The 17089-nt window shown below is 36.3% G+C and overlaps 1 protein-coding gene and 1 long non-coding RNA gene across 2 annotated transcripts in view; one reads left to right on the forward strand and one right to left on the reverse strand.

Annotated features, from left to right (window-relative positions):
* The window catches only part of LOC143691298 (uncharacterized), a 44666-nt gene extending 27895 nt beyond the window's left edge, over positions 1-16771 (forward strand). The window contains exon 3 of the long non-coding RNA XR_013179447.1: positions 16498-16771. This is a non-coding gene — a long non-coding RNA (uncharacterized LOC143691298). The remainder of the gene's footprint in view (positions 1-16497) is intronic.
* Positions 1-17089, reverse strand: part of CECR2 (CECR2 histone acetyl-lysine reader) — a 195658-nt gene that overhangs the window by 138735 nt on the left and 39834 nt on the right. The window lies entirely within an intron of this gene.

The raw sequence follows: 17089 nt of genomic DNA on the forward strand, positions 1-17089 counted from the left end.
TGCCCAAATCACACAACTTGTAAAAGGAAAACTGGACTTCAGGTACATTTTTCCGACTTTCCCACCCAGTGTTCTTTACAGAGCACTCAAAAAAAAAAAAAAGTAAACCTAAAAAAAATTTTAGAACTCATTACCAAAGGCTGAGGACAAAATTATGTAAATCACTGAAGGTAAAGTTCTGGAAATCCATGTTCTAATCAAAATTCAAGATAAACGGACTTTAAGCCAGGGTTTCTAGAGCTCAACACTACTGGCATTTTGACTTAATTCTTGCTGTGGCGGGTGCTGTGCATTTTAGAATGCTCAGTAGTATCCCCGGCATCTACCAAATGCCAGTAACATTCACTCCCACCTCCAATTTGTGAGTACCAAAAACGTCTCCCAACACTTTCAATGTTCTCTAACGGACAAAATCACTCCCAGTTGAAAACCACTATTAGGCAAAATGCCTAACTTCTCTGTATCATAATTACAGCCATCAGTTTTTTATCATCTATGAGAAGCTAAAATGAAGTCCTCTTATTCAAGGTCTCTTCCAACTTCATATTTTATCCATGGACAATTATTTATAATTCAATGCAGCCCTCTCTTCACCCCCCTTACTCATCTCACCAGGTTGCTGCAAGATAAAATGAAATAACTAAAAGAATGCTTTTACACAAAGTCTCCTTAAAGGGAGTAAAATTGGCTATATGAAGAGAGTTCCTCTTAAGACTCCTATCCAAAAGGATTGCTGGTATAAACAGCTTTTCCATTAAGACCTTAAAAACACTAGTAAAGAAACAATCAAGTTGTCAGAGGATTATAGTTCCTGAAACTGTATTTTTTTAATATGTACTTAATATTCCCCTTAAATTAGGTACTTGCCTAAAGAATGACTAAAACATATGCTTCTTTATTTCACCAGTTTTCAAGGAGGGTTTTAATTGCAGACTCCTCCATTTTCACATGACAGTATCCCCAGCTTGCAAGACAGTAAAGGGTTAATTTAATTAGTTCTGTGTATACTCAAAGAATTACAAGCAACTTCATTTAATTATTAAGTAGCCAATCGGGTAATCGTTGTGGCTGATTAGTGCACTAATGAAATAATGTCTTCCCCTTCAAAGCTGTCATTCCAATCAGGAGACAGCTCTTCAGCTTGAAGAAAGACCTGGCAGGATTTCCAAAGACTCATGCTATGAATTTGGGGAGAGTGAAACTAATTCATTTCATATTTCACCCCTTTTGTATTGGAAGATAAAAAAGTTCTGAACTGACATTTATTGAACAGCCCAGCCAACAACCACAAAATACAAATTCTTTCCAAGTGCACACAGAACATTTATCAAGATAGAACATATTATGGGCCATAAAACAAATCTTAATAAATACAAAAGGAGTCATTGTCATACAAATTACGTTCTCTGAACAAATGGAATTAAATTAGAAATCATTAAGAGTAAGCTCTCTGAGATATTACCAAATATTTAGAAACTAAGTTCACACTTTTAAATAACCCACAGGTCAAGAAAGAAATCAAAAGGGAAATGGGAAAGTACGTTAAACTACATGAAAATAAAAGCATAAAATATTAAAATTCAAGGGATTGTACTAAAGCGATCCTTAGGGGGGAATTTAAAGCACTGAACATCTCTATTAAAATATTAGAAAGGACTCCAATCAACGACCTCATTTTCCACTTTCAGAAACTAGAAAAAGAAGAATAAATGAAATGCCAAAATAAAAAGTAAAAAAAATGAAATAAAGATCAAAATGAAAACAAGGAAATAAAAAAGGAAAAACAACAGAGAAAAAACAATGTAACCAAATTCTGGATCTTAGAGAACATAAATAATAGGTTAACTAATCGCCAGATTATTCAGGCAAAAAGACATAAATTACCGAATCAGGAATAAGAGAGATTTTATTAAATATTCTACCAAAACTAAAAAAATAAGATAGGAATATGATGAACAACGTCACGCCAATAAACAAAAAACTTTAGTCAAATAATTTGACAAACACACTATCAAAATTCATACAAAGAGAAACAGGATTATGGGAAGATGGGAGAAAAGAAAGCTCCAGAAATCAGTTTCTTCACCAAAACAACAATTGAACTGGCAGGAACTGTCTGAATCCAGGGCTACACTCAGGAAAGAGCAAGATAAAGAAGATGGCAAACTACTAGTAAATATCAGTGAATTTCATCCTCCAAGAAGCAGCTACCATGTCCAGTCCCCAAACCACATGGCAAGCAGTAGTTAGGACTACAGCCCAGCTCCTGGTGCACCCTGAAGATGCCAGGGTGGGCTAGAAGGACGTAGTCCTCCAAACTCCTGGTTGTGGGGTGTGAATGAGCCTTGATCAGCTACTTCAGATCACTACAAGGCTGGCACTGAGGGTGGCCACTGCTCTCATACCCTCAAGCAAAAGGAACAGAGGTGTTTTAAAGAGACAGTACTTTTTTTTTTGCTCTCCCCTTTCCAATCCATGACTAGGAGCAGCAGTTTGCAAAAGCTGAAAGACAGAACGACAGGTAGACAGACAGATAGAAGGAAGGAAGGGCAATCCTAGAGGGGTAAAAGAACTAGATTTCTAGAATTATAACATAATACTCAGAAAGTCCAGATTTCAACAAAAAAATTATAAAACTCACAAAGAAACAGTAAAATACGGTCAATTCATATGAAAAAAGAATCTTCCAGAATCCACTGAGTAAAACCATCTTATGCTCAATGAGGTAAAAGAATCCATATGCAAAGAACTAAAGAAAATTAGAAAAATGTCTGAATAAATAGAAATTAAAATTGTGGAGCTTTAAAAAACAGTAATGAAAATGAAAAACTAAGTTATCAATTTAACAAGAAGTTTAACAAGTAAAGGAAGTTGAAGGATCAGCAAACTTAAAGACAAGACAACTGAATTAACCCAGTGTGTGAAGCAGGAAAAAAAAAAAAGAACAGAGGCTAAGGACCTCTTGGCCATCAAGCATACCAACATATGCATGATCAGAGTCCCAGACCTACAAGAGAGAAAGAAAAGGGCAGAAAAGTATTTGAACAAATAGCAATGAAAACTACCCCAATCTGATGAAAGACAGGAAAATACATATCCAGGAACCTTCACAAACTCCAAGCAGAATGGACTCTGAGATCTACACCAAGATACAGTATAGCAATATTATAAAAATCCAAAAACACAGAGAGAATTTTCAAAGCTACAAAAGAAGAGTGACTTGTTACTCATAAGGGCTACCCAGTAAGATGAACATATTTCTCATTTAAAAAATCATAAATGCCAGAAGTCAGTGGGATGACAAATTTGCCAGAAGTCAGTGGAACGACAAATTTAATGTCCTTTAAGTAAAAATACTGTTAACTGAGAATTCTCAATCCAGCAAAATAATCTTTCAAAAATGAAGGAGAAATTAAGACATTCACAGATAAACAGAACTTGAGAGAGTTCATTACCAGAAGACTTGCCCTACAATAAATAATAAAGGAAGTCCATCTGATTAAAATAAAAGCACACAAGAAAGTAACTCACAGGAAGAAAACAGAACACTGGTAAAAGTAACTACACAGATAAATATAAAGTCCTCTACAATTGTACTTTCGGTTTTTAATGGCTCCATCCCTCCTCCCCCATATGACTGAACAGGCAAATGAGTAGGGAAAAAAAATTTTAAATCTACATTACTGGGTATACATTAAATAAAGATGTTATCTGAGATAAGAATATAAAGGGGAAGGTTACCCTAGTGCATGGAACCTTTGTAGAATTTTATATATTGCCCTAGGTGTTCTTTTCCCCCTTCTGGTCAGGGTAACTTTCCAGAAACCTACAAACTCCAGATGGGTCCCTGGACCAAATAAATCCTGAAACCTAGAGGACCCAGCCTCTCCAAAACATGTTAGTTCCATTTCCCTACTATATATTACTGAGTGTTGCTTCCTGTTGAAACGGAGCTCAAAGGATATTAAGGAATGATGAGAAAAAAAGAAAGGAAGAAAGAAAGACACAGAAGGGCTCAGGGGGTCTGAAGTCTGTCTGAAGTAAACTCAAGCTTCAGACCCCCTGAACCCGTCTGTGCCTTTCTTTCTTTCTTCCTTTCTTTCTTTCTGACCTAACAGGCAAGTATCCTTTGTATCCATAGAGTTAAGCATATAGGTCTTTCTAAAATTGGAATTAAATTTGACACCAGTTTTCTTCTTACTGGACCTGGGAATCCTAAACTTGTATTTAGGATATTTTGGTAAAGTTGGATTGGCCCATGTTAGGGCTCACAGATAATCCCAGTAAGTATAAATATGTCCCTGTCCTTCAGCAATCAAAATTGTATGTCCTATAGTATACATTACCCATTTAGTTATTTTTGTCCGGGTTGACATGTCTGGGTTTTATTCTCTTCGAGGGAATCCAAACTGAAGTTCCGTCATCTGCAATGACAAGAGCAAATCCCCTACCCCACACCTTTACCATTCCTGGTTTCCATAAATCATCTTTAACATCTTTCCAATAGATTGGCTGCAGCTGCAGTTCTGTTTGGGAACTACAATCCCGAACTGCACACCCCGTTGGGGACCAACCTGCCACAGGAACCATCAATGAGCACTGACCACCGTTTGGTATGGTACCTTTCTCACTGAATACTTACTGACTCAGGTGTACATGAATCCCTATATTAAGGCAGCCCATCAAGAACAAGCCCAGAAATCAGTTCTTAGAAATTACAACTGGTGTGGGCAAGCCAGGCTGCAATGACTCCATAGGCTGAACCACAGTATCAACTTTTATCAAATCAGTCAACATTCTCCATTTTCCTGACCTCCCTCCTGCAATAAATATTGGAGAATTCCAAGAACCACGAGACTCCTCTAAACGTCCTGCTCCAAACTGTTCCCAAATCAACCGAGTCAGAGCCTCAAACCTCTCTACAGATAAGGGCCACTGCTCAACCCAAAAAGGCCCGCCTGTAGTATTTGTAGTGGATGTCCCTGGAGCATCTCCTCACTTTATGCTTTAAGAGCTCCCTTATTAGGTCCCTGTTTGGGCACCAATTGCCGAGTCCGGCTCAAGCAACTGTCGAAACGGGGTAAGAAGTGGTAGTGGGAGATTGAGAAGAAACACAACTTAGAGTTTAAGACAAAGCATGAGCCAGGTAGTTCATTGCCTGACTGAACACAATAACCAAATAGACACAGGAATATTTTCCCCATCTTATATTCACTGCGAAGCCTTCATAACGAATTTCCATTACTTAAGATTTAAAACATTATGGCCTTAAGGCTGAAACCAACAACAATGTTTCTGAATGAGATCAAATAAGCTTACTAATTCAGATGTTTTAACAGGCACCCCAGTAGCTTTAACACACACACATACTCCTCCAGCCGCCTATTATGATTACCCGTTACCCTGATGATCCAAGGGAAATGCTTACTTTACCAATATGACTCGAGTCCTCTTCTATCGGCTGGACACACGTTCCTCTAATGAGACTTTTCCTTGGTTCCTTAATATTGATTTGGAGTCTTCTTCTTCGAGCCCCACGTTGGGCGCCAAATGTTGCTTCCTGTTGAAACGGAGCTCGAAGGATATTAAGGAATGATGAGAAAAAAAGAAAGGAAGAAAGAAAGAAAGACACAGACGGGCTCAGGGGGTCTGAAGTCTGTCTGAAGTAAACTCAAGCTTCAGACCCCCTGAGCCCGTCTGTGTCTTTCTTTCTTTCTTCCTTTCTTTTTTTCTCATCATTCCTTAATATCCTTCGAGCTCCGTTTCAAGAGGAAGCAACAACTGAGGGCCATTCCAAACTCTGAAATCTGTTCTACAACTAATTGTTGTGCTATGTTTTGAAATCAATTTATTGTTTTGTATATATGCTATTTTTCACCAAAAAAATCTATTGTGATGATAAATAAATATTTATTCCTTCTAGCCTCCAATATTCTGGAGCAGCTAGAAGGGAAAATCTGAGACGATGGTATGGTAGCCTATGACAAACTCCGGGACCTGTCCTGTAACTACTTGTTGAAAAGTGCTTTGAAAACAATTGCTTCTTTCTTTCTTTGCTTTGTATATACGTTACATTATACAATAAAATAAGCTTAAAAAAAAGAATTCAAATATATATATAAAGGGTAAGGGACAGATAAAGTCAGGAGTCAAGTATGTATAATCTTTAAAACTAGGCTGGTACTAGTCAAACTGGGTTGCCATTAGTTTAAGATGATAGCTGTTACTACAAAGATGTTAATTGTAATTACACAGTTAACCACTATAAAATAACTTAAAAATATAAGAGAAAAGGAAAGAAAGGAATCAAAATGGCATACTATCAAAAAAAAATTAAACACAAAAAGGATAGTAATGGAGTGATTGAAGAAGACAAGTATAAAAGACAAATAAAAAGGAATAGCCAAAGGGCAGAAATTAAATCCATCCTCCTCAGGTATTACCTTAAATGTCAATTAATTTAAGTCCACTATTAAAGACAGAGACTGGCATATTGGTTAAACAGCAATAAAAGCATTATCTATCTAATCTATATGCAGTCTACAAAGAGACTCACTCTAGACACAAAGAAAGTAAAACGGTAGAAAAGACATCCCATACAATCAGTAATCAGAAGACAGCCAGACAACCAAGGGATTGAGAAAGCCATTTTGACCAAAAAGGGGAAAAGAGAAATGAGACAAAATAAAGTTTCAGTAGCTGAGATTTCAAACAGAGTTGGGAGATGATCCCGGAGGTTATTCTTATGCATTATATGGATATCCCTTTTTAGTTGATAGTATTTTATGGATATCCCTTTTAGTTGATAGTATTTTAGAGTGGCTGGAGGGAAGTACCTGAAATTGTTGAACTGTATTCCAAATAGCCTTGATTCTTGAAGATGATTATATAAAGATATGATTTTACAATGCGACTGTGGGATTGTGAAAACCTTGTGTCTGATGGTCCTTTTAGTCAGGGTATGGACAGATGAGTAAAAAAATATGGATAAAAAATAATTGGGGGATAAGGGGTAAAATAAATTGGGTAGATGGAAATACTAGTGATCAATGAGAGGGTGGTTTAAGGGGTATGGGATATATGCATTTTTTCTTTTATCTTTTTATTTCTTTTTCTGGAGTGATACAAATGCTCTAAAAATTGATCACGGTGATGAATACACAACCATGTCATGATATTGTGAGCCACTGAATGTACACCGTGTATGGAATGTATGTGTGTGAAGATTTGTCAATAAAAATATTTTTTTTAAAAACGAGAGTCAAATAGATGTGGCCTCTCTCTCTCATTCAACTCAGCAGGTAAACTCACTGCCCCCCCCCCCCCCCCATAAGGGACATGATTCCCTGGGGTATAAATCTCCCTGGCAATGTGGGACATGACTTCCCAGGATGACTCTGGACCCAGCATCATGGGATTGAAAACGGATTCTTAACCAAAAAGGGGAAGAGAAATGAAACAAAATAAAGTTTCAGTGACTGAGAGACTTCAAATAAAGTTGAGAGGTCATTCTGGAGATCATTTTTATGCATTTATGTAGATACCTCTTTTTAGTTTTAAGCATATTAGAACAGCTAGAAGGATATACCTGAAATGGTTGAACTGTAATCAAACAGCCTTGATTCTTGAAGACTACTGTATAATTACACAGCTTTCACACCGTGACCATGGGATCGTGAAAACGTTGTGACTGACACTCCCTTTATTCAGAATACAGACAGAAGAGCTTAAAACTGAGGAAAAATAAATAAATAAATAACAGGGGGAGATAAGGGATATAGGATGTTTCGGATGTTATTTTTTATTTTTTGCAGTAACAAAAATGTTCAAAAATTGATTGTGGTGATTAATGCACAACAACACAATGACACTGTGAACCACTGACTGTACACTTTGGATGATTATACGGTATATGAATATATCTCAATAAAACTGTACTAAAAAAACATAATGTAACAGTTCAATGAAGAAGCAGATGTAACAATCCAGCTATTTTCTATTAACCCAAACATTTTTTAAAAATTGCAAAAATGTTTAAAAAGGGAGAGAAAGAGCGTCAGAGTACTTACATTATTGTCTGACAATATACACTTGAAGTAAAAAAAAGTTTACAAGACCCAACGAAGGTTATTATATACTGATAAAAGGTTCAATCCAGCTAGATATGATGATTATAAATATATATGGACCTCACCAACACAGAGTTCCAAAATACATGAAGTAAAAATTGACAGAAATGAATAGAGAAATAGATAGTTGACCAATAACAGTTGGAGGCTTCAGTAAACCACTCTCCATAATTGCTGGAATATATATAAGGGGACCAATAAATTAATACAGGACTTAACACTATTATCCAATTAGATCTAATAGACATATACTGACACACCATTCAACAACAGCAGGATACACAATTTTTCAAGCGCACAGAAAACATTTTCCAGGATAGAGCATATGTTAGGTCACAAATCAAACCTTAATAAATTTCCAAATACTAAAATTATGCATACTATCTATCACTCTGGACCACAATGGAATAAAGCTAGGACTCAATAACAAATGTGTTGAAATTTTACAAATATGTGGAAGCTAAACAATGTATCAAAGAAGAAATCACAAAGGAAAACATGAAATATTTTCAAGTAGAACATACCAAAATTTATGGGATGCAATGAAGGCACTGCTCACAGGGAAATTTATAGTTCTAAATGCCGACATTAAAAAAAAAAAAAAATCACATGCAAAAAACTATCATCACACCTAAAGAAACTAAAAGAAAACTAAACCCAAAGTTAGTAGAAAGAACGAAATAATAAAGACTAGAACAGAGAAGAATGAAGTAGAGACTAGAAAAACTATCAGAGAGAATCAACAAAACCAAAAGTCAGTTTTTTTGAAAGATCAATAAAATTGATAACCTTTAGCCAGACTGACAAAGAAAGAGAGGGGTCACAAATATCTAAAATTGGCACCAAAAGTGGGGACAGTACCACCATAATAAAATAAAAAGGATAACAAGAGGTTATTATGAACAAGCGTATGTTAACAAATTAGAAAACAAATTCCTAGAAACATACAAATGATCTAATCTGACTCATATAGAAACAAAAAGCCTCAACAGACTCATAAGAAGCAAAGAGATTGAAATAATTTAAAACTTCCCAACAAAGAAAAGTCAAAGCCCAGATGGTTTCACCACTCAATTCTACAAAACATTTAAAGAAAATATTTAAAACCAAAACTTCTCAGTCTTACAAAATACAGAAAAGAAAGAATTACTATCTAACTCATTCTATGAAATCATCATTACTCTGAAACCACAATAAGATAAAGACAGTATCAGAAATGAAAATTATAGACCAATATCCCTTTGAATATAGATGCAAAAACAAACATCCTCAACAAAATATTGGCAAATCAAATAGAACAGTATATTAAAAGGATTACACACCATGACCAAATCGGATTTTACTTCAGGAATGCAAGATGGTTCAAAATAAACAAAACAACGTAATATTACCACATTAACAGAAGGAATGAGGAGAGAGGAACACACAATCGCCTCAATCAACACAGAAAACATTGTTTTTCATGACAAAATCATGATAAACACTCAGGAAATGAGGAACAGAAAATCTTCCTCAACATGTTAAAGGGCATTTATGAAAAACCTATCATACTCCATGGAAAAAGATGGAAATCTTTCCCTTAAAGTCAGGAACAAGAAAGCATGCCCATTGTCACCACTGTTATTCAACATTTTACCAGAAGTCCTAGCCAGAAAATTTAGGCAATAAGAAGAAAGGGCACCCAAATTGGAAAGGAAGAAGTAAAACTCTTCCTATGTTCAGGTTCCTTAGAAAGTTAAGTACAGAATTAACATATGAACTGGCAACTCATTTCTCAGTATATACCAAAGAACTGAAAGCAGGGACTCAAACAGATAATTGCACACCAATGTTCATAGCAGCATTATTCAGAAATGTGAAAATATGGAAGACCCAAGTGTCCACCACCAAATGAATGAATAAATGAAATGTGGTACATACATACATACATACAATGGAATATTATTAAGCCACAAAAGGAATGAAATTCCAAAACATACTACAACATAGACGATAAAGATTGAGATGGTGTAATCTAGGAATGCCTAGAGTGTATAATGATAGTGACTAAATGTACAAATTTAAAAAGTTTTTGCATGAGGAAGAACAAAAGAATGTCATTACTGCAGTGTGCTGAAAATAGATGGTACTTAATAGTTTAAAATTTCAACTAATGTGTGAGACTAAAGCAAAAAAATGTTTATTTGGTACAAATCTATACTTTGACTAGCGCATCTCTTAATATAACTTATGTAGATAGTTGATTGAACACCTTAAGTACATGGAACTTTGTATAGGACATGAGATTTTGTTGGTTTGTCTAGGTGATGCCCTGATGAATCCAAGAGTGATTTGATCAGTGAGTGGAAAAGTATTTGCAAAGTCCCCTTCAGGGAATGGTGAGAACAGGGGAAAACTCAACTTTCCCAAGTTGAATTCTTGATATTCTCACAAGCAGTGTGGACAACCAAAGCTATAGGCTGAGCCCCCAGTCTTGGGGTTTGTTCATATGAAAATTAACCCCACAGGGGATAGGTCAAGCCTACTTAAAATTAAGCCTAAGAGTCATCCCCAAGGGAACCTCTTTCGTTGCTCAGATGTGGGGTTAAGTTTCATATGAACTCTCCAGCCAACACAGCAAGCAGACTCACCACCCTCCCCATCTACGTGGGACATAACTACCAGGGGTGTGGATCTTCCTGGCAGCGTGGGACAGAAATCCCAGAATGAGCTGAGATTCAGCATCAAGGGATTGAGAAAAACTCTACAATGAGCTGAGACCCAGCATCAGGGGATTGCGAAAACCATCTCAACCAAAAGGGGGAAGAGTGAAATGAGACAAAGTAAAGTATCAATGGCTGAGAGATTCCAAACAAAGTCGAGAGGTTATCCTGGAGGTTATTCTTATGCATTAAGTTGGTATCACCTTGTTATCCAAGACGTAATGGACAGGCTGGAGGGAAATGCCTGAAAATGTAGAGCTGTGTTCCAGTAGCCACGTTTCTTGAAGATGATTGTACAAATGATACAGCTTTCACAATGTGACTGTGTGATTGTAAAAACCTTGTGTCTGATGCTCCTTTTAATTACCTTGTCAACAGACGAGTAGAACATATGGAATAAAAATAAGTAATGGGGGAACAAATGCTAAAATAAATTTAGTTTGAAATGCGAGTGATTGATGAAAGGGAGGGGGGTAAGGGGTATGGTATGTATAAATTTTTTTTCTGTTTTCTTTTTATTTCTTTTTCTGAATACAAGAAATGATCATGATGATGAATATGCAACTATGTGATGATATTGTGAATTACTGATTATATATGTAGAACAGAATGATCAAAATAGGAATGTTTGCGTTTGTTTGGTGCTTTTTGGTATTTAAAAAAATTAAATTAAATTAAAAATACATTAAAAAATGGGCAAAAGACATGAATAGACATTTTTCCAGAGAGGAAATACAGATGGCTAAAAAGCACATGAAAAGATGCTCATTTTCATTTGCTATTAGGGAAATACAAAACAAACCACAATGAGATATTATCTCACACCTACTAGAATGCACACTATTAAACAAACAGGAAACTACAAGTGTTGGAGAGGATACAGTGAAACAGGAACACTTATTCACAGCTGGTAGGAACGTAAAATAGTACAGCCGCTGGGGAGTTTGGCGGTCCTCAGAAAGATAAGCATAAAGTTGCCTTATGATCCGGAAATTCTGCTACTCTGTATATACCCAGAAGATTTGAAAACAAGGACATAAATAGACATTCGCACACTGATGTTAATAGCAGCATTATTCACAATTGCCAAAAGTGTCCATCAACAGAGGAGTGGATAAACAAAATGTGGTACATATATACATATATATGATGGAATATTATTCAGCAGTTAGAAAAAATGAAGTCCTGAAGCATGCAACAACATGGATGAACCTTGAGGACATTATGTCAAGTAAATAGAGGTGATGGTAGCATGTTATTTTGAGAATAAGTAATAGTATTAAATGGCGTAGGAATGTGGTAGAAAGGAGAAGTTTAGAATCATGTATGTCACCAGAAAGAAAGTTGGAGGCTAAAACATGGGAATGTATACACAGTGAATCTTGTCGTGGACTACAACTGTGATTAATTGCACAAACATTAAAAAACATTAAAAAGTTCTTTCATGAACTTTCATGAACTAGAACAAATGTATGACAAATGTATGTCATAGAACAAATCTATGACAAGATGTGGTGGTTTGAAGCTGTTATGTACCCTATGTTGGGTGGGACCTTTGATTAGATTATTTTCATGGAGATACAGCCCTGAAAATTCTCGATGGGTCTTAATTAGTTTACTGGAGCCCTCAAAAGTGTTCACACAGAGAGAGGGAAGAGAGGAGAGAGATGAAACCAAGACACAAACGTCTAGAAATACAGAAGAAGCTGAGAGAGCTGTTTGAATCCAGAAGCTGGGAAAAAAGGACAACAGACATGTCATGTGCATTCCCAAGTAACAAAGAAATGGATGCGACCAGCCTTTTTTGAGAGAAGGTATCCTCTTGTTGATCTCTTCAATTTGGACATTTTCATGGCCTTCAAATTTCACTTGTAATTTAATAAATCTCATTTACAAAAAGCTAATCCATTTCTGGCAAATAACATTCCAGCAGCTTAGCAAACTGAAACACAAAGAGTTAATAACAGAGGGTATATGGGGGAAATGTAACTATAGCAAACTACAGACTGGAGTTAACAGTAATATTTTAATATTCTTTCAACAACAGTAACAAATGGGGCGGGCCATGGTGGCTCAGCAGGCAGAGTTCTTGCCTGCCATGCTGGAGACCGGGGTTCAATTCCTGGTGCCTGCCTATGCAAAAAATAAAAAAACAAAAAACAGTAACAAATGTACCATATCAATACAGCAATAAGTGGAATATGAGGCATAGAAGGATTTGGGTTTTATTTTTTATTTCTTTTCTGGAGCAATTTAAATGTCCTAAAATTAATCGTGGGGATCTATGCACAACTATGTGATGATACCGTGAACCACTGACTGTACACCTGAATGTTTTGTATGGTGTGTGAATATATCTCAAAAACTCTGGATATCCATAACCAAAGGAATGAAGGTGGACCTCTACACCTCACAACATATACAAAAAAATCAACTCCAAATGGATCATAGACCTAAATATAAAACCTAAAATAAAGCTTTCAGAAGAAAACATATTGGAAAAGCTTTATGATCTTGAATCAGGCAAAGATCTTTAAGTATAATCAAAAAGAAGTGATAAATTAGAAATCATCAAAATTTAAAACTTCTGAAAAGACAACCCACAGATGAGAGAAAAAATTTGTAAATCTAACATATTTCTGATAAAAAAAAACTTATATCTGGAATATTTACACAACTCTTACAACTCAACAGACAGAACAACCCAAAGAAAAACTGGGCAAAAGATCTGTACAGATATTTTACCAAAGATACATGAATGGCTAATAAGCACACGAAAAGTGCCCAACATACAGTCATTGGGGGATACCAATGAACTATCACTTCATACCCTCTAGAATGGTTATAATAAAAGACAAAAACAGGTGTTGATGATGATGGGAGAAACTAGAAGTAAAACTGGGCAGCTGCTCTGAAAAATAGTTTGGCAGTTTCTTTAAAAGTTCAGTACTAAAAAAAAAAGTTAAGTATTAACTCTAATTCCACTCCTAAGGGACTAAAAAAAATGCATATCAACACAAAGACTTAAGAAAAGATACATCTCAACTAATTTACAGTAGTAAAAAAGTGTCAACAATCCAAATGCCCATCATATGTTAAATAGATAAATAAAAAGTGTTATGTGTGTACAAGGAATACAATCTGATCATAAAATATTCAAAAAATAATTTGAACAGCAAAATAAATAATTATAGCACTGGATTAAAGTCCAAAGAATAAAATTAAATCCATGAATCCATAATGATATAAATAAATGAATGAAGAGAAGGAACACAACTATCTAAAAAACAATTCCAAGTAATTTATGTAGCAAAAATCCTTGCTCCAGTAAGTGGTGTTTAATTCCCCTCCTTTGACTGTCAGTTGGACTTAGTGACCACCTTCAAAGGAATAATACAGATGGGGAAAAAACAGGAACTTTACAGCAAAGAACTTGGTTGACACAACCAAATGATAAAGAGTAAGATTACCAGGGATAAGTCATGTTGGCTTCATGTATTAATAGATACTGCATGTTCATATGAAACCAGAAGGAAAGAGGATAAAAACTGAGATGATTTAGTTTAGGAATGCCTAGATTTTACAGTAATAGTGATTAAATGTACACATTAAAAAATGTTTTTGATGTTTTTGCATGAGGAAGAACAAAGGAATGTCATTATTGCAGGGTGCTGAAAATAGATGGTAATTAATATTTTTAAATGTTACCTTATGTGTGAGACTAAAGCAAAAAATGTTTATTGTTACAAAATTTATATTTTGACTAGCACATTTCCTAATATAACTTATGTAGACAGTTTGATTGAACACCATAAGTACTTGGAATCTCAGGTAGGACATGAGATTTTGTTGGTTTGTCCAGAGTGATGCCCCGATGAATCCCAGAGTGATTCGATCAGTGACTGGAAAAGTATTTGCAAAGCCCCCTTCGGGGAATGGTGAGAACGGGGGAAAATTCAACCTCCCCGAGTTGAATTCTTGATATTCTCACAAGCAGTGTGGACAACTAAAGCTATAAGCTGAGCCCCCAGTCTTGGGGTTTGTTCATATGAAACTTAACTCCACAAAGGGTAAGTCAAGCCTACTTAAAACTTAGGCCTAAGAGAGCCTCTTTTGTTGCTCAGATGTGGCCTCTCTCTCCAGCCAACACAACAAGCAATCTCACCACCCTCCTCCTATCTACGTGGGACATGACTCCCAGGGGTGTGGACCTTTCTGGCAACGTGGGACAGAAATCCTAGAATGAGCTGAGACTCAGCATAAAGGGATTGAGAAAAATCCTAGAATGAGCTGAGATTTAGCATCAAGGGATTGAGAAAACCTTCTTGACCAAAAGGGGGAAGAGTGAAATGAGACAAAGTGTCAATGGCTGAGAGATTCCAAACAGAGTAGAGAGGTTGTCCTGTAGGTTATTCCTACGCATTAAGTAGATATCACTTGTTATTCGACATGTAATGGAGAGGCTGGAGGGAACTGCCTGAAAATGTAGAGCTGTGTTCCAGTAGCCATATTTCTTGAGGATGATTGAATAATGATATAGCTGTCACTATGTGACTGTATGATTGTGAAAACCTTGTGTCTGATGCTCCTTTTATCTACCTTGTCAAGAAATGAGCAGACGGGCCACGCTGGCTCAGCAGGCAAGAATGCTCTCCTGCCATGCCAGAGGACCTGGGTTTGAGTCCCGGTACCTGCCCATGTAAAAAAAAAAAAAAGAAAGAAAGAAAGAAACGAGTAGAATATATGGAATAAAAATAAATAATAGGGGGAACAAATGTTAAAACAAATTTAGTTTGAAATGCTAGTGATAAATGAAAGTGAGGGGTAAGGGGTACAGTATGTATAATCTTTTTTTTTCTGTTATTATTTCTTTTTCTGTGGTCTTTTTATTTCTTTTTCTGAAATTGATGCAAATGTTCTAAGAAATGATGACTATGCAACTATGTGATATTGAGAATTACTGAATATATATGTAGAACAGAATTATATGTTAATGCTTTTGTTTGTTAATTTTTTTAATTAATAAATAAATCTATAAAAATGTTTTTGCATGAGGAAGAACAAGAGAATGTCAGTATTAAAGGGTACTGAACATAGATAGAATATGGGAAAAAGTACAATCAATGTAAGCTAAGGTCTATAGTCAATAGTAACATTGCAATATGCTTCCACTTAATGTAACAATTAAGTGTTTGGCATAAATTATGCCAAAACTAAATGTCAACAGGTTGGGGGATTGGGAAAGGGGTATGAATTATTTGTGGAAGAAAAAGAAATGTCTTCAGATAGAGCATGGTGGCGAAGGCACATGTATACACTCAGGCTAGCTTGTATGATATGTGAATAAAACTGTTTAGAAATGAACACAGAGGCCTTGCAGAAACCACCACCCATCGACGCAGTTCCCCGCTCACAGCAACTCACAGTTTCCCACTGTGTTCTTTGACATCACCGTCAATGGTGAGCCCTTGGGCTGTGTCTTCTTCGAGCTGTTTGCAGACAAAGTTCCAAAGACAGCCAAAAATTTTGGTGCTCTGAGCACTGGGGAGAAAGGATTTGGTTATAAGGGTTCCTGCTTTCACAGAATTATTCCCGGGTTTATGAGACATGGTGGTGACTCCTCATGCCATAATGGCACTGGTGGCAAGTCCATTTTCCATCTACAGGGAGAAGTTTGATGATGAGAACTTCATCCTGAAGCAAACAGGTGCTGGCATCTTGTCAATGGCCAATGCTGGACCCAACACAGTTCCCAGTTTTTCATCTGCATGAAGACTAAGTTGTTGGAAGGCAAGCACATGGTCTTTGGCAATGTAAAAGAGGGGCTGAATATTGCGGAAGCCATGTAGCACTTTGGGTCCAGGAATGGCAAACCAGCAAGAAGATCACCATTGCCAACTATGGAAAAATCTAATAAATTTGATTTGTGTTTTGCCTTCACCACCAGACTATTCCTTCTGTAGCTCAGAAGAGCTTTCCACCTCCTCTGGTCTGCCTCAATTTCCTATCATTGCTGCTCTCGATGCAGTTCTTTGGGTTCTACATTATCCTCCCCTTCCAAGTCCAGCTGGATTGCAGAGTTAAGTTTATGATTATGAAATTATAACCTAAACAATAACTTAAAAAAAAATGAACAGAGAGAAAGAAATGATAGGGAAAATGTAGAGGAAGAGATGTTCCTATTCACTGTCAGAAGGGAAATGAGAGGTGCAGTGTGGTAGTTCCACAGGAGAGTGGGGGTGGTTCTGTCATATGATC

This window comes from Tamandua tetradactyla, chromosome 7, assembly GCF_023851605.1.
Source record: "Tamandua tetradactyla isolate mTamTet1 chromosome 7, mTamTet1.pri, whole genome shotgun sequence".
Lineage (NCBI taxonomy): Eukaryota > Metazoa > Chordata > Mammalia > Pilosa > Myrmecophagidae > Tamandua > Tamandua tetradactyla.